This window comes from Myotis yumanensis, unplaced genomic scaffold, assembly GCF_028538775.1.
Source record: "Myotis yumanensis isolate MYYU_CA2020_CCGP unplaced genomic scaffold, mMyoYum1.0.hap1 SCAF_3, whole genome shotgun sequence".
In the NCBI taxonomy this organism is placed as follows: Eukaryota; Metazoa; Chordata; class Mammalia; order Chiroptera; family Vespertilionidae; genus Myotis; species Myotis yumanensis.
The window spans coordinates 138,955,728-138,975,179 of record NW_027223754.1 but is presented as its reverse complement, the minus strand read 5'-3'; the positions used below and the strand labels follow the sequence as shown (position 1 = coordinate 138,975,179).

The 19,452-nt window shown below is 35.1% G+C and overlaps 1 protein-coding gene across 2 annotated transcripts in view; it reads left to right on the top strand.

The window, feature by feature from the left end:
* SYT1 (synaptotagmin 1) overlaps window positions 1-19,452 on the top strand; it is a 547,526-nt gene that overhangs the window by 172,839 nt on the left and 355,235 nt on the right. For both annotated transcript variants that reach the window (XM_070409672.1, XM_070409671.1), the window contains exon 3: window positions 6,491-6,553. The gene's annotated coding sequence lies outside the window, so the exon portion shown is untranslated. The remainder of the gene's footprint in view (window positions 1-6,490; window positions 6,554-19,452) is intronic.

Sequence of the window (19,452 nt, the reverse complement as noted above, 5' to 3'; positions counted from 1 at the left end):
CCATTTTTACAGCTACCATGTTGCCTTTTATTTATTTTTTTAATCCTCACCCTAGGATATTTTTCCATTGATTTTTAGAGAGTGGAAGAGAGAGGGAAAGACAGAGAGAAACACATCAATGGGCCAAAATACATTGATTGGTTGCCTTCTGCATGAGCCCCATCCAGGCCTGGGAGGAGCCTGCAACTGAGGTACATGCCCTTGACCAGAATCAAACCTGGGACCTGTTGATCCACAAGCCAACACTTTATCCACTGAGCCAAACTGGCTAGGTCCCGTGGAGCCCTTTTAAAGGTGTTTTTTTGGCTTCTCCTTTTTATAACGCCAGAAATTATGCATGCATCTATTTTACCTAAATATTCTTCACAGTCTAATTGTTGCAGTACTAGAATCTCTATAGAAATCAACACCCTTTGAAAATAGTCCAGTCCTCTTGTTTTCTCTCTCCCTTGTGCAGGCCTCCCTTTTAACCCCTTGCCACCCACGGAGACACTAATTTTGCCATCACTTTCCCTCCAACTTTCTTACAGGGATATTGCCACAAGCAGTCTTGATTTGAACACAGAATTATAAAAAACATGGTGCTCTGTTCTGACAAAGCTGGAAAAAGTGGTCCCTCCTCATCTGTGCAATGAACCAGACTGAAATGGCAAAGTTACTTCAAGTTAGAGTTTCGTTTCGGGTACCTTTAAGGATACTTGACTAGAACTTTCTAGTTTCAAAAAAAAAAAAAAAAGTATATGCCTCAGGCAATAGGATGATAAGATGAAAGAAAATTAGGAGCTTCACAGGAGTCCCAAGGTCATCAACTATGCTTGATGGCCAGGAAGTCACTTTGGGAAGCTGACAATCAGCATTCGGGATCATTTTCTGAGCCCAAAGTATATCCTGTTCACCTCCATGGAGGGATGAGCATTGTTGAGCATTTATTCATTTTAAGCACTGCCTATCGTAGGGAAATACAAATTATAGAGCACAACCTCCTCTCGTTTTTAATATAAAATCAGCATAGATGTGTGTGGGGAAAATAATGAGATCATGTCAAGTGAGGGCTAAGTTGTGTGTTATAGAACGTAAGTGCTCCACAAGCAGGTAGGAGACAAAACACAGGAGGAAGCCAGTGCTGATTATTATAGGCTTCATGGAGAGGTCAGCAATCGTGCCTCGTGGGTACTGAGTTATGTTCCATGAATTCAGCTCATGGAACTACATATGGATCCTATGAGTGCCTCAGCTTTCTCTTCTCTAAGCTGGGCCGTGCCCATTCTATGGCTTGCATTAAAAGACCATTTACATAAACTCCTTGCCATTTGATGGTTTCTTTTGAGTCATCCTCACTACTGTTCACCTGAGGACGCTAGATGTGGAAGCAGGGAGTGTGTAGAGTCACTTTGGTAGTAATAAAAAGCACAGATAAAGATTTCTATACCGGAATGCCTGCCTCAGTACTACACGCAATTGTCACTTTATACATACCAAAACCATAAATCGCTTTTGTGTTCTCTCATTTATGTTAAAGTCCTTCCAGTGGGATTTATATCCCATCACTTGAATCAATGCATTCCTCTTGTATTCATCTTTTCTATTTCTCTCCCATTTCTCTTCATTTAAAACCCATATCAGGCTATTCTCTTCTATAAAAATGTTCACAGTTGCCCATTTTAATAAACAGAACCCATTACAGACATACTCAGAGCTGGAAGGCACCTTAGCGAATCACCTGTTTCCACTCTCTCATTTCACAGCTGACAAAATTGAGGTCAAAATAGATTAAATGATTTGCCTAAAGTCACAGGCTGACTAGCATGATATGACACTAAATTTTACTTTTGCCGATAGATAATAGTATTCATTCAATATTCATTTATATGGCAGGTGCTATTCTAGGGGCTGGAGGCTAGAGAGGCCCCTATAGACATAATTCTGCTCCTGTCACCCGTGCTTCTGCAGGATTCTTCTCCCTTAGCTGGGACTTTCTGTTATACCTTTGTATTTTAAAACAGAATTTTACTTTTTCATGCTTTGATAGTGTCCTTATCGTCACTCAGTCCCAATTCACTTCCCCAAGCTTCTCATTTAAGTCCCATCGTCCTTTTCAAGATACAAACTGGCTCTCTTGGCTTAGTGTCATTCTGCCTCAATATCCGCTGCCCAATTCTAAAATAATTATTTTGAGTATAATGAAAATGTTAAACATGGTTGAACCCAGTATGTGATTATTGTAATTCTGACTGCCAACAAATGTTTCTGTATGTTTTGACTTGGATAATAAAGTGTCACAACAGAAAAATGAGCAGACCCTTTATCCTGCCCCCCTTTTTTCAATCTTGGTTGGTAAATATTTGCTTCTAGCATAACAAGGACAGGCTTGTAGACTTAAGCCTCCTAAATGGCTGTCAATGGTTATACACAAAAGAGAAAATATAGAAAAATGTCTTTGCCCTAATTATGAGGCACAATCTTTTGGCCTTCTACCTTCTTAACAAGGGGAGTCCATATTCCGTATTATTGCCTTCTTACCAGCAACATCACAGGTCCCTGCAGTAATTGCATTAACTTATGGAACATTTGTTTGTTTGCTCTATTACTTGATGAATTATTTTCCTTTAGTGCCTAATACTCTCCAACAGTCACCCAGATAAATGTCAGTATCTTTTATAGTTATAGACAGAATGAAACAATCTGGTGCTTAATGAACAAAATAAAAATAGCCACAGTTCAGTGTAATGTTTTGTAGAGATACTGAAAAATGGCAGGTCATTTTTAATTTAAAAAATAGTTTTATGGTCTCTTTTTTGGTAATGTTTGTTTTGCTGTTTTAAACTCTCATAAAAAGTAGCAAATTAATATAAGCAGTTTTCCTATGCCCTTTACCTAGATTAACCAATTGTTTACATTTTGTCCTATATCATATCATTTTCTCTGTCTCTCTCATAATATACACACACACACACACACACAGGCACACAGGCACACTATAGGCCCGGTGCACGAATTCGTGCATGGGTGGGGTCCCTTGGCCTGGCGGGCGATTGGGGCTGATCCGGCTGGCCAGGGCGGGGGAAGACCTCGAAAGGTTGGCAGGCCACGGGAGGTTGGCTGTGGGAACGCACTGACCACCAGGGGGAAGTTCCTGCATTGAGCGTCTGAGCGTCTGCCTCATGGTGGTCAGTGCGTGTCATAGTGACCATTCGGTCGACCAGTCGTAACAATCGCTTAGGCTTTTACATATATATATGTGTGTGTGTGTGTATATATATATATATATATGTATATATATATATATATATATATATAAAACCTGTGTGTATATATACACAATTCATATATTTTTCCGAACCATTTGAGAATATGTTGGAGACATAGTGTGCCTTATCCTAAATACTTTAGAATATATTTTAGTATATTCCCTAAGAGCAGGACATTCTCTTACATTATACAGAAGAGTTGTCAAACACAGACAAATTACCATGGATATAATACCATTATATAATTCACAGTCCATATTCACATTTCATCTACTGTCTCAATACTCTTATTAATAGCTAATTGTTTTTTCCTAATGGTCCAGGATCTAATCAAGAATCATGCGATGGATTTAGTTGTCCTGCAATGCACTTTTCTGTTTGTTTAAAAGCTTACATTCAGTCATTAATGGCCTAGATAGTGTCTCTTTTTAAAGTAACCTCTGCTTGCTGACTGCTATTCCAAGATTAAGAATTTAAGCCAAAAGATGTCTAAAAAAAATCCCTTAGGATTAGTGCTCTCTGTGCTGAGGGAATGGCACATCAACTCTGTAACTATGTTCTCACCACAGTTTAGGCATTTCAATAGGGAGGAATCTCAGAAAGAGAAAACCGGAGTTTATCAACACTTTGCAGTTTTGAAATTTAAAACTTAGAAGAAGGATTCTGTTGTCATTTCAGTCTCCTGGGGCTTGCAGGTTTACAAGGGGCCATGTTGCAATAATTCACAGTACACGCTTCAAATCCAACCCTAAATAAATATCCACCTCAGTGGGATATTTGGCAAAAACTCAAAATCAATATATTTTCACCAAAATGAAATCTTTGGGATATTTAAAACAAAGTTTGGATGTAAATATTAGTTATTTGTCATTCTTGAAAGAAAGTCCTCTTTTTTTAAAAGCACAGCTGTGCCTTTTTAAATGCCGAACATTAAAATGAATGCAAATAGTTCCTCCCCCAAAAAATGAAAAGAAAAAAATCAAAGATTTGTAGTATTTAAAATGCCTAAAGCATGCAGTGCTTTGCTTATTCCGTAAATAGAATTATGATTTTAGCAGTTTGATTTCTCAGCTAATTGTCTTTCTTCCCCCATGTCAGGCCTTCTTCTAAAACTGGAAAAAAATACCATGACAGAGTCATCAGCTTTATCGACTATGAATGTATAGAATGTTTTGTGAAAAATATATAAACCTACCTAAACAGATTCATGTTTGTTTGTTTGTTTGTTTGTTTGTTTTTGTTTTAAGCATTTTACTGCACAACTATTGGGGCTCAGTGGTTGAGGATCAACCTATGACCCAGGAGGTTATGGTTAGATTCCCAGTCAGAACACATGCCCGGCTTGCAGGCTCCATCCCCAGTAGGGGGCGTGCAGGAGGCGACCGATCAGTGATTCTCTCTCATCATTGATACTTTTATCTCCCTCTCCCTTCCTCTCTGAAATCAATAAAAATAAATTTTAAAACACAAGAATTGTACAAACACATAAAAGTATAAAGTCTCAATACCAGCACCTACTGATATCCATTACATTACTGAAAAGCCAGATAGAGGAGGGAAAGTGTGAAATCATACTGCACTATTTTCCCCTTTTTTCTCTAAAATAAAGAGAGTTGTTTATACATGAAAGAGAAATTAGCTACCAGAAAAATACTAGGCACATCTATATTCAGCACATAGTTTAAAAATAAAATCATTGTCTGTCCCCTTACAGAATAGGCCTGCTCATTCATCCTTGGGGTAGATATGCCTGCAAAACCAACATGAAATCAAATCCCTGCAGATGGCTAATAAGTCAAAAACAACAACAACAAAAACTGTTTAATCTTTTCACCGCAGCCCTTAGGGAAGCCTGCCCCTTGCTAAGTAACAATTTGCAATATATAGAATGTCAAGTGTTCTCTTAGTTTTTTAGAACGCCTTCGTTTTCCCTAATGGGTTTCCCCCCATATTTCTTGTAAAAACTTCTGTGTCACTTTGTTACCATAATATCTTCATCTATAGAATTCTGTTGTAGTTTTTGTTTTAAGAAAAAAAATATATATGTTCAGTAGACTGAAACTATATATAGAAATCTTACCAAAATTGTGCCTCAAAGTCATGTTTTAAAAGTCAGCCAGACAAATCTAAGCACCTTTTTACATTGCCCTTTCTAATGGATTTTCATAGAAAGGAGTTGCGTTTCAAGCAGGAATTAAAATGAAAGCAGAGTTCGGAGGCTTACCCATTGAACAGACGCAATAAATGCAGCTTTGGAGCTATCGCTGTCAGTTCCGATCTTTTCTGCTGAGTACCTACCTGTGTGAGCCCATCCCCAGAGCGCTGGCGTGAAAGCGTTGTTGTTTTGTTGAAGATAAACATTGTAAGAACTCTGAAAACAGAGGAACATGCCTATTATGAATCTATTCTTATATATTCCATTCTCTCTTGGTTTTCTTTCTACCTAAACTTTTTGAAGAGTAAAAATGATGAGAACATACTTAAAAGGGGACTTGTCTCTAGCACTATGACGTTTTTTTATTTGTGGGTTGGTAACTGTCAAACCAAATCAGAAATTCTTGACTTTGTTACATTAAAGTGATTCCTGATAGTAATTCTTGGGAAGGACTTAGTTTTCTTACTCTATAAACTGAAAGTTGTACTTTTTTCTGAATAATGTGAGATTATTTTTCTCCCTACCCCTAATGGATTTATTTTATATATAATCTACTCTCTATCCAGATTGATCTATATGCTAAGTGGCATTAGGTTATATGTGGACACTGATTTGGCTCTTAAAATATGCCATGCTCCTAACTTTAGTGAAAATATAAAATTCAAAAGTAACATGATATGTATAAGGTTGATTTATAATATTCATATTGATATTCAATATAGCACTAGGCATTAAGTTGTATAATTCTTCTTTAATGGATATGATAATGTAATATTCTCTAACAATGTCTGACTAGGTTAGTATTATTTCTGTTTTCAAACTGAAAAGTTATAGTATTAAAAGCACAATTAATTTTCCAGAAAATCAGTGTATGAACTACTCACACAACTTTAAAATCCCTATCTATCCAATGCTATATATACTAGTACATATACGTATATTATGTTGTTATTTGGATGTTAGCATTGCAAGATTTTTAAATACAAATATTAAATCATAAAATGTATCAATTATATTTATGACAATTTGAAATGATTCTGAACTATGGGTAGTCACCTCACCACTGTGCATATTGTTTTCTTTTTAGAAAAAAAAGAATCTGGAAGAGAGAAAACAGAGACCAAAATACCCCTGAATTTCTAACAGAACAGTAAGTACTTTTATGACACAATAATTATACTAGCACTTCTATAAAATTAGAAGAGCTTCAAAATTCTCTTACAGAAATAGTCACCTTTCTATTTGCTAAGATAAGAAATGAACATACTAAGTAGGTGGAGCCTTCTATAACTCAATTTCAATTTGCTGGAGTAAACTGAAATCACTTATCCTATAATCCTCTTAGATAAGCAGCCAAGGTAATCCTTGTCTTACATCTTTGTGGCAGAAAATGTTTATGTTGGTTTCATCATATCTTTTGACTAGCATCATATCTTTTTTAAATTCTAAAGAAGAAAAAAGAAATAAAATTCAATCAGATGCCTCACATGTTCTGTATGTGATACAAAACTTATTTATTTTGAACAAACTTTTAAACAGAATCAGTATGCTTGGAGGGTTTATAGGCATTAAATTAGAATTATAAAACACCATCTGCAGGCTTAAAATTTATAGCCTCATCTCATCAGTACACTTCTTCTCTATCTTCTCACAACTTTACTATGACATGTCTTTTCTAATATAGCTATTATTTGATAGTAATAATTCTTTTTCTAAATATGATTCTATTGAACAAAGTTAAATGCATTCTTTATATCATTTGTATGATAAAAATGGTAACATTATAATGATTTCCTAGATATAAACATTATAAATTTGAATATGTGAATATCAAATTAATTTTTTAAAGATAGAAATCCACTTTGACCCACTTTATATCACTTTTAATGCCATGACTGTTTTGACGAGTTTGCAAATGTAGTTCTCTAAAATTTAAAACAAACTTTAATGTAAAATGTAGTGGTAGTGAATTAACAAAATGATAACTATATATAAATAGAAAGGTGTGTGATATAAAAAAATTCATAAGTAATTTTTCTAGGATATCTACAAAGTATATTACATAATAAAATTCTAGCTTTCAAAAAACTTTAATGTAAAGTCACATCTTAGTTTGAATGATTAAACATAATTAATTAAGATTATGATGCATACATTTCACTTATTATACTTATTCCAGAGGAGCAATGAGAGAAAGATGTTTCTTTACTTCCCTGAATATCATGTCCATCTTCACTTTCCATAAGAACTCTACCTTCACTTTGTGCTATAGTTATGGGTAAATTTTAAATCTGAGATTTATAAGATCCAAAACTTTCAAATATTGTTCCTTAATTTGAAAATTAACTCTGAATATGTGAAATGCTGTTTTGAGGTGACAGAGCAGGTTATGAATAACTTTACATAGTTCTGGATATAAGAAAGATAATTTAAGAATCAGATTTCCCTATCATGTAAAAAAAAAAGAAAGAAAAGCAATCTTTGCCCATCTGAATAAATTGCAAGATATGAAATAAATGAGCAATTTTTTGACATTTTTTTTCAACATCTTACTGACCAGAGAGTTAACGTCTCTCAGCACCTAGCAATTGTCCCACAAAAACACTAGGCTCTCTCAAAGTTTTGCTTTTGTGCATACAATTCAGTTTTTAAACGTAATTTCAATTCTCTACATTACTCACTGTAAAAAGGTTATATTTTTTTAAATGATAGAATGTGTAATCTCCTTATATAAGAGCCAGATATTACTGTCTTACCCCTCCCAATTTCTTAGTCTCTTATAATTTCACTGTGAAAAGCCACCAGTGGCCATTTTTCTGATCTGACTTATTTGTTATTTGGTCCATCATTTAGGTATGACACATAAGTTATTTGATTTGAATTGTAATTTTCATAATCGCATTGAAATTTTATTTAGTATGGCAAACTCTGGAGGGAACTGATTCCAGTAATGAGATCTGCTCATTGGAATAATCCCAGAGAAAATAATGTACATGTCTTCAAGAAAGAAAGCATGCTTTTATTGATGCATTTGTTGTTTGGGGCAGTTTTTTCTTTCAGGCTTTAATTGTCTTTAGTTTTTTTAAAATTTATCTTTCTTGTTGAAAGTATTACAGATGTCCCCCCCCCGATTTTTTTTGCCATTGACTCACTACATCCCACACCTGCCCTTCCCAGACCTTCTTTAATTTATCAACTACATACTAAATCACTCATAAATAACTCTAAGAAAAAAAAAATGGCTCTTAATTCAAGCTCAAATAATAAAAATGTATAATTTATTCTTTAAAAAAATTATAAAATGTTTAGGAAGAGAAATACTCTGAATTAAAATGATACTGTCAAAACATAAGTATCTTAATGTATGTCTTGACCTTCAAAGAATTCATGAATTAGTGGTGTCAGAACATGGAATGAATCCTGATGTAAGGTGAGAACATTAGATAGTACAATGACTAGTTCTCTTCCTCATCTGTAGACTATATACTTATGTTGTAAGCCCATGAATAAGTGACTTTTTACTATTTGTATTTGAATCAAACTTATAACTGAAAGATTTTTATCATAGAAAAGCCATAAAAATACTTATAATTTTTCCTCAAAGCCCCATAGATTTAAAATGATTTGAATAGTTGATTAAAATATTACTGAAGATCTTTGGAGCACATTGAATAAATTTCACAAAAAGATGTGTGCCTAAGAAAGTTAAGGAAAATAAGGAAAGGTAAGAAAAGAACCTTTGGAAATTGTATCTCGAAATACTTTTTCTCTTCAATTGCTGAACACTCAATGGTACTTTTAAGAACACCATGGGTCCTCTCTCTCTATAGATTCTGAAGACACTAGATAATAACAAAGAGGATAGATCTTAAAAACATTCAGAAGCTCAGTAGTGCTTCTTAGAAACTATTCATATTATCCTAGATTTTCTAAACCTTCTTAAATACTGCTGGGGGTTGATTTTCTCACTCAAAGCATGACTGTGATTAACTCTCTCACTTTCCTGACACATCAGATAGAAAAAGAAGTATTCAGTAAGAAAGGACCTAATGGAAAGCAAATTTTAACTAGGAAAGTGTTTTGTGGTGCACTAGAGAATAACTATTATTTGCAAATGCTCCTTGGAAATTTAATATAATCAAACCTTTCTCTATTTGAAGTAACAAGTCCTTGTAATCAAAAAGTTTAGATGTGCGTATGTTTAATAGTAGCATAGAGCTAGGAAAACATTATCTAGTCTAATAGTTTCATTTTATAGTTATTACCTCCTTTAATATCCTTATTTATGGAGGTGATGCCATTGTAATAACCTGGTTATTACTTAACAGGAAAGGAGTGAAAGGGGAGACCAAATAACATAGACATTCCATTCACTCTCCAAGTCTGCTCCCCCCTGATTGATGGGGGAAGGGACTTGACAGAGGAAGTTTAGACACATGCCCAGTAAGGTCTGAGTCACATGGGAAGGGGCCTACCTATCTACCTGTCAATCACACCTGAAAGCCAGTCAGTGGCCAAAATGGGCGTGGCCACTGCAAGTGCATGAAACCTAAGTATATAAACTTCCAAACAACAGAAGTTCTTGCTCTCTTTTCTCCCTCTTGGGACTCCTGTGACAGGGAGATGTGCTCCCCTGTGCCTACATGGCTCGCAGCCATGTTGGACCCCACACATGCACTGGGGGACTTTAATTAGCTCACATACTGAATTACACCTGGATAAAGATGAAATGGAAGCTCTGGGCACTGGCGTCGTTTCTGCCTTGCTGAACTCCCAGCTGCCCCTCTTTCAGGACTGGCTTGGGGAAGTGGGACATTGGAAACTGAGAAATGTAACTCCATCCACATCCCATCCTCCCATGCGAGTCTTAGAAAATTCGTTTTCTGAAGATATCGCAAAAACCTCATTCCCACTGTGTCTGGGAAATCTAGCCCATCAGTTCCTCTGGCATTAGAGGGACAGATAAGTCATTTATGCTAGCTCTTAATAGCTAGTGGCAGATCAGGAGAAATCTGGCTTAAGTAACCACTCTCTATTTGTTCTATCTGCCATATAAACTGAAAGTGCTTATATTAAAAATGGAGGATCTTGAATGGGTTCAAGAAGCCTCTTAAAATTCAAACTTCTTTCAACCAAAACTCCAATTAAGTTTTATATCAACTCTGCCTAATATCCACCTTCCCAAAACCTTATGTAGACATAGCTCATTAGGATGATGTTTATAGTAGAAAGAATTACTATATTACACACATAATATATATAGAGAGAGTGAGTTAGTGTGTTAGGGAATCTGAGGCTTGGCTTTGTCCAACTTTCCTTCTGATAGGGAAGAGTCCAATAACATATGGAAAAGTGATAGCATTCAAGATCACATACCTATAAAAATACTGTATAATAACACATAATAATACATGCATATAATCTCCCAACAGCAACAGTTAAGCAATCTCTTTGATTCTCTATTTTCTTATCTGGATAATTAAAAATAATCTTCCCAATCTACTTCCCAAGACTCTCTCAGATCAAATTAGATATATAGAGATTACTGTGGTGATGTTTAATTATAAATTTTGGTTGTTGCATTGTTATATAAAAGCTTATATTATATTACTGTAAAAGGAACTTTTGTGTGAAATTTTGCCTTTACTGTTTTGGGAATCCAATGTATCATTTACAAAAGTGTGTTGCTGATTGATTTCTGTTTTAGTCAATAATGGTCATACAGAAAAACAATTCATTTTCCTTGAATTATAATTTACCCTTTATTCTGATTAGCTTTCTTAAGCATAGGCCTAAAAGAGTACTTACATAAAAGGAAGAGAGTTAGGAAAGGACATTTATTGGGCTCCTAGTTTGTGTCAGATATCCTAGTAATCATAGGATTAAATTTAATTTAATTATCAAAAGAAGCCTTTCTATATTATTATGGTTTTATAGATCATTAAAATGAGAACTGAAAGCTTTAGAAAGTTAGCCTAATTAGAAAATAGCAGAGCTACTATGTGAACTCAGGTCTGTCTGATTAGCCCTTCCTTTCCGAGTTATCCTTCTTAACTAAACACATTACAACTGCTGAATGCAAGGCATATTTCATTTTCTTGTATGAATGATGGCATGATAGCAGGAAGTGGAAATAATGACTATGGCACTTTTTAAGACGTTATTTGTTGATGCAAAGTACATATATTACTTTTCTTTACTGCTTATCATCAATAAACATTTGATTGCATCATTTGTATTTGTCCTTCAGATGGTAAAATTAAATCATGATAGGAGAATTTAATTATTAAAGAAAGCTTTAATAATTAGATAGAAACAAAATTGAAGCGTATGATAGCCAACATATAAAACTTCACCTACAGGGGAAAAAACATATTTATTTTGTTTGTGAAATAAATAATAAAATGATTAACTTTTTTCTGGATTTATTACCTTTATCTTCTTTGGTACAACTTTGAAAATCTATTCCTATATATATTCTTCATTCTTTATTCAATAGTTGCTATTGATTACCTACTGTGTACATTGTCCCAGGTGTTGGTGATATAGGAGTGAATAAAGCACAGCTTCTGTCATCAAGTAGTTTATAATTAATTACAAATATTAGGAGTGAAAGGGGAGACCAAATAATATAGGCATGCCATTCATATTAGAATATCCACTTTGTGAAGAGAATAGTATTATTTTGACTTACAGTAATAGACTATCTTTTTAAAAATATTCATCTGACTTATAGTCAGAATCACTTTGTTTTTATTTTCCAAATGATTGAGAATTTTGTCACTTTCTGTGAGAGACTTAGTGAGATGGGTTTCCCACAATTATTATCATCCATGATAAATAAAGCTATTTCATGACTTAGAGTATTTTTATAGCACTGAAGAAGGACCCTCTTTTACTCTTAGTTCTGGCTTTGGAAACTTTCTATATTCAAATTCCAGCTCCACTACTTATCAGAGCTACAGAACATAAGGCAATTTAGTGTACCTCTATATGTTTTAATTTCTTCATTGAATGATAGTAATATCAAATTAATTAAAGATATGCAGTGATTTTATTTATATAGCAGTATCATGTTGATAGTAGGTGCTATATTGAAGTTAGCTATTATAATTATGCGATAACATTTAGTCTATTACTTTTAGAAATAATAATCTTTATTTGGATGTTCTCATTGATTTTTTTTTACCTTGTTTTGAAAACTTTATCATCTTTCATGACTCAAATATAACTTGTATACTGATGGAAGCAATGGAGTGGAAATGCTTTAAATAAAAATATTGTTTAAAAGAAATCATGTAAAGTCTAAAGTTAATAACTTTAAAACAAATGATTTAGCTATCTGAACAATTAATGCTAATTTTGATATATACTAATGTTCTGATTTATTTATGTATTTGTCTTCACCAGAGCATTATTTTGGGTTGAATTATTCATTTTTATAGTGAAGATTGTTGGCAGTGGCTGAATAAATTGTGTTCAGGTTCTATTTCAGCCATTTACTCATGGTGCCTCAATATCTCATCTATAAAAAGGAAGATAATAAATCCTATGTAAAAATTTCACATGAGAATTCCAATACAGTTCACCCTTGAACAAAACATGTTTGAACTGCATGGATCCACTTATACATGATTTTTTTTTTCAATAAAATACAGTTGATTCTTCATATCCCTGAGTTTCACCTCCATGGATTTAACCAACTGCAGTTCAAAAACATGGATTTGAGGGGCTGACTGTATGCATTGTTCCAAGTTATTTTATATAAGGAACTTGAGCATCCATACGTTTTGGTATCTGTAGAAACCAGATCCTGTAGATACTGAGGAGCAACTTTAGTTAAGTTCTTGGGGAGTCAAAAGTTCTATGTGAATTTTCTACTCTGTGGGGCAGGTCAGTGCCCCTAACCTCATTGTACAAGGATCCCCTCTTAATGTTTATTACAGAAGTTAATAAAATAGCATCAGCAAATAGTAATTCTATTTTTAAATTCGCCATTAAAGATAACTCCTTTTCAATATTAAAGGGGCATTCTTTTAAAGTTATAAAACAAATATAAGTCTGTGAGGAATAAAAAAGAAGGAAAGTGTGAAGGAAGAAAAAAATGGAAGATGGTTAGAAATTTTGAATGCAAGATGAAATTTGGTTTTGATACAATAGAATGTAGGCATGCCCTAGGAGGAATCCACTATGAGCTATCTCCTTGAAGGTCTCTTCCTCCTTAAAGCAAATACTTAAATTAGACAAGGTCAACAGTATGACTCTTTCAGAGAGGTTGAAAGTAGGACTTGACCAATCATCTATTGAAAGACACTTTGGTTATTTCTGTGTCTTGGCCACTAGAAATAATTCTGCAATAAAACATGGGGGTAAATATATTTTTTCAAATTAATGTTTTCAAAATTTTCAGGTAGATATCCTGAAGATGGGTTTCTGGGTCATATGGTAACTCTATTCTTAATTTTTTGAGGAACCTCTACAGTGGTTCTCAACCTTGGCTGCACATTAGAATCACCTGGGAATCTTTTTAAAATCCTGATTTCTGGGCCTCATCCTCCAGAAATTCTGTTTCTTTGTTACTAATGTTGTGGCCTCACCCCATAACAAAGACACAGAATTTCTGGAGGATGAGGCCCAGAAATCAGGATTTTAAAAAGATTCCCAGGTGATTCTAACGTGCAGCCAAGGTTGAGAACCACTGCTCTATAATTTTTCCATTGTGGCTATACCAATTTACATTCCCACCACAGTGAATGAGGGTTCATTTTTCTCCACAGCCTCTCCAACACTTGTTATTGCTTATCCTGATAATAGCCATTCTAACAGGTGTGAGGTGGTATCTCGTAGTGTTGATTTGCATTTCCCCAATAGCTAGTAAAGCTAAGCATCTTTTCATATACCTGTTGGCCATTTGTATGTCTTCTTGGGAGAAGTGACTATTCATTTCCTCTGATGATTGGTTAAAGATGTGGTACATATATACAATGGAATACTATTCAGCCACAAGAACAGATGAAACACTGTCATTTGCAACAAGATGGATGGATCTTGAGAATATCATGCTAAACGAAATAAGTCTTGACAAAAAGAGTTAAAAACCGTATGATTTCACACATATGTAGGATATAAGACTAAAAGCAACAAGTGACCAAACAAACCAAACTCATAGGCACAGACAACAACAACATGGTGACTGCCAGAGGGAATGGGGTTGGGGCATAGAAAGGGTAAAGGGGATCAAATATATGTTGATGGAAGATTTGACTTTAGGTGGTAAACACACAACGCAATATACAGATGATGTATAATAGAATTGTACACTTGAAACCTATATAATTTTATTAACCAATATCACCTCATAAATATAATTTAAGAACATTTAAAAGGAAGTCTTGAGATATTTTGACAGTCTTCATGGCCCCATAAATTAAGCTGAATCAGTATGCATTTTGTTGTGAAGGGTACCAAAAAGGCCTTCTACCCTACCAGAAAAGTACTTCCTTTGGAGTCAAAATGGGGTTATTTTCTTCAGAGAAAATCAACCTAACAACATTGTAAACTACTTTTCAAAAATAAATTACATCCAACACATGTTATTGCATGCATCATTTTATTTTTTTATTTATTTTATTTTTTTAATATATTTTTATTGCTTTCAGAGAGGAAGGGAGAGGGAGAGAGAGAGAAACATCAATGATGAGAGAAAACCATTGATTGGCTGCCTCCTGCACGCCCCCCACTGGGGATCAAGCCCACAACCCAGGCATGTGCCCCTGACCGGAATTGAACCCTGGACCCTTTGGTCTGCAGGCCAATGCTCTATCCACTGAGCCAAACCAGCCAGGGCTGCATGTATCATTTTAAAGGACAGCTTTATATCAGTCCATGACAAAATAATACTCTCTCCTTTAAAAAAATTAAATAAAATTTGGTATGTGATATCTGAAATTAAAATCACAAAATTTTCTTAGCAAGGAAATCTCAAACAACAAAAAATTATTAATTTTGCTCCTCTTTCCCTCATAATAAATAATATATTTTTTAATTTTTTCTCTATTTTTAGTATTTCAGTGATTTTCTGTTGGTAAATTTCATATCTACCATTTTCATTTGGTTTTATTGTTTTAATTGTTCTTTTGTAAGTACTGTAAAAATACATTTATAATACTGAAGCAGAATATCAATACTAACATCACTCCCCATTTTAATGCCAAATCTTGTTCTGCCTTTAAAAATAAGCATATCCCAATCTTAGTAATAACTACTTCTGTGTCAGTAAAATATAATTTATGGTAAACACCATTTTTCTTCTTACCTCAAACTTTAATCCTTACATAAACTACAAACAATTTTCTTTCTTATTCTAAAATATGAGAAATCTGGTTCAGCATATGCTCCATTGTACATTTAAGCAATTTATGTTCCCTGTTCTATGGTTGTTATAAATTGCTTCACCCTGCTATTGCTTTCAAAAGAATCCTGGCAGAGCCTATGAACTGGTACAAGATGTTGGAGAGTGAGGAAATAATGCCTCCAAACAAATGATCAAACTGCATTGGTTTGCTAAGTCAATGACCCCCAAAGTGATATTGTATAAACTTTCAATAGTCTGATAGGTATTTTGACAATAATTCTTAGCAGTATTTTTGTAAGTCGCTCAGGGTTTTTGCTTTATCCATTTTAGTTTTCAGTTTAGCATTGGTACAATTTGCTCTGACATCTCCTGGGAACTTATGTTTTTATTAGGTATGTAATATTTGAACTATGAAGGATTTAGTCTCGGATTTTCCTTTCCTCTTGGATTTTATTATTATCAGTGTTTCACAAATGGCAAAGTCAAATTTATCATTAAATGGAACAGCTGAAATAATGGAAAATAATACAGGCAGCCCCCAACCTAGGGGAGAGTTGTGTTACAGCATTCATCTTAATATGTTTTCTTTCCATTTCAGAATATGGATATTTACTCAGCATAGTTACACAAATAAACCCATAAAGACCCAGTCTAAGCTGAACCACAGTATTTACAGCACTGGGAATGGGGACAGAATGATGAGAGGGAGGCAGGAACAAAATGTTTCTCAATTTTTCCTGACACTCAGTCGACCCAGGCCAAAAATGGGAAAATAGGTAGAGCTGGCTTTCCATGCTGTTCCCTCTCTTCCTAACCTTTGCTTTTTCCTGCTGTGATTCTGCTTCTTATCTGATATTCTCAAGCTGCTGTCTCTTTAAAGTGGTTTTGGCTTCAAATTTCCTAACTCCACTTTTCTCTTGATCAAAATGCCTCAATGCAGCTGGCATGAGAAAACGTGTAGGAAAAATGAATGGGGTCAGGTACTCACATCAGCTCTCTCTCCTGTCTGCTCCTCCACCCACTATACACACATCCTTAACCCAAATAAGCAAATGACATCAGGGATGTCAGGCAGGTGAGGTCCTGTAGTGATGAATTAGGTAGTATGTGTGATGATACTGGGGCCAGGAACCCCAGGCCCTGGAGGCAGCATTCCTGCACTGCTTTTGAGATGTTATATCTCCTTCTAATGACCCACTTAGGAGCCCAGAATTTATTTATTTTAACACCAACAAGTTTTCCCAGTGGTTCTTGTGAGGCTCCTGATAGAAGCTGTGTCAATGAGGAGGAGTAGGCTACACTTATCAGCTTGTTTTCTCCTGTAATGTAACTTATTTAAAGTTCGTGACTAAATAATACTATTTATCTACATTTTAATTTTTATAGTTTTTAAATACCCAAATTATAAAAGCATCGATTCATGAAATAAATACTTGTGTCCCCTCAATCTAAAGAAAATTATTTCATTTGTACCCTTGCCTTAGTTCAGGCTGCTATAATGAACTGTCATAGGCCGGGTGGCTTATAAACAACAGACATTAATTCTCACAGTTCTGGAGACTAGACGCCTGCACCCGGAGTGCCAGCCTGCTGTGTTCTGGTGGGGGCCCTCGTCCAGTGACAGGCCTCTCACTTTATCCTCACGTGGCAAAAAGAGGGCAGGAGGGCTGTTGCCCTTTTTCTAAGGGCACTAACCCTAAGGGCTCAAGTCTCATGAACTAGTCACCCTGCAAAGCCCCACCTCCTAATAGCATCACCTTGAGTGTTGGATATCAAGGCTATTTTGACCTTTTTAAAATTATGGTAAAATATATGTAACATAAAATTTACCGTTTGAACCACTTAAAGAGGTATTCGTACATGCTTACAGTTGTACAACCTCCAGAACTTTTTCATCCTCCCAAACTGAAACTCCATTGCCATTAAACACTAACTCCTCATTCCCTCTCCCCACAGCCCTGGAAACTACCATTCTACTTTCAGTCTACTTGAACACTTTAAGGTGCCTTATATAAGTGAAATGATACAGTATTTGTTCTTCTGTGTTTGACCTATTTTCTTAGCATGATGTCTTTAAGGTTGCAGCATGGGTCAGAATTCCCATCCTCTTTAAGGTTGAATAATCTTCCATTGTATGTATATATTACAGTTTACTTATCCATATATTCTGTAATTGATGGAATAATTTAGTTGTCTGAAGTGGAATCTTTTTGCAGTTCCCTAACAAAAGATGCAAATATAGAAATGCAATGACTTTGTGGCTTTGAGGACATGTCTCTTTTGATATCATAAACCCTAAAATTAATCCCAGAAAACTAGTTTTGTATACATGATCAGCAGAAGAAATATATGATTTCAAGGTAACTTATAGTTTCTAAGTCATAAATATGCCATATTTTAATTGCTCAGGCTAGAATTAACCAGTCTTTATTTATTACCTTATGTTTTTATACATTGAATGTTCCTTAGAAGATTTGCAGTATTCCTAAATTGGCAGTTCTCTAAAAATAAATAGAATAATAGAAGGTTGTTGTTGATTCAAAGGGCACAGAAGTGATAAATGGTGATGGAAAAAATTAAGTAAAAAAATAAAGTTAGACCAAAAAAATAGAAATGCAAATTTATAGTTTTCAATTTTTCTACAACTACTATTTTACTTCTAATCTATATATTATGAAATACTACTATTGAAGAATTACCAGATAAATCTTAAGAAATTATATATTTCTTCATGCTTCAACAAACATTATGTGCTTACTAATAATTGTATGGCTAGCATTTTTTAATACAAGATACACAAATACATATGTACATATCTGCATATCTCTTGTAATAGACCAGCATTATCTCTATATTACAGATAAAGAAGCTGAGGATCAGGAAGTGAGTTTCACAGTTAATAAGTGACTAAGTAGGAATTGGAGATCGGGACTTCTAGATGCAGGGCTGTTGCTCTCCACCACCTCACACTGCCCTCTACATGCTATGCAGGATATTACATGCAGGACAAGACACTATCTCTCCCTTTAAGTAATTTACATTACAGTGGAATGGATGGGCATTCTAAACGTAATCCTATATAATAAAAGGGTAATATGCAAATTGGCCCTAAGGGCGGAACGACCGGGAATGACTGGTCACTATGACGTGCACTGACCACCAGTGGGCAGACACTCAACACAGCAGCTGCCCCCTGGTGGTCAGTGTACTCCCACAGGGGGAGCTCTGCTCAGCCACAAGCAGGGCTGACTATTGTGAGTGCAGCAGTAGTGGCAGCAGCACTAAGGATGTCCGACTGCAACTTAGGCCTGTTTTAACCATCAGGAGCCCCCAAGGGTTCCCAGGTTCCCAGAGGGATGTCTGACTGCCAGCTTATGCCCGCTCCTCTGGGCCTAAGCTGGCAGGTGGACATCCCCAAGGGGTCCTGGACTGTGAGAGTGTGCAGGCCAGGCTGAGGAACCTCCCAGGTGCACGAATTTTCTAGTTATAATATAATAGCATGAGGATAAGAAGTCCTTGGAAGCCAGCAATAGACATGGCTTAACACTGCCTGAAAAACTTTACAAAGAAAAGGACATTCCATTTTTACCTTTCATGACTTATTATCACACTGGTTTTCTACTTTGTGAATGAATTTACCTAAACACACAATACAGTTAGTTAGGGTTGAGGCTATAGTGAGATTATGAAGGTTA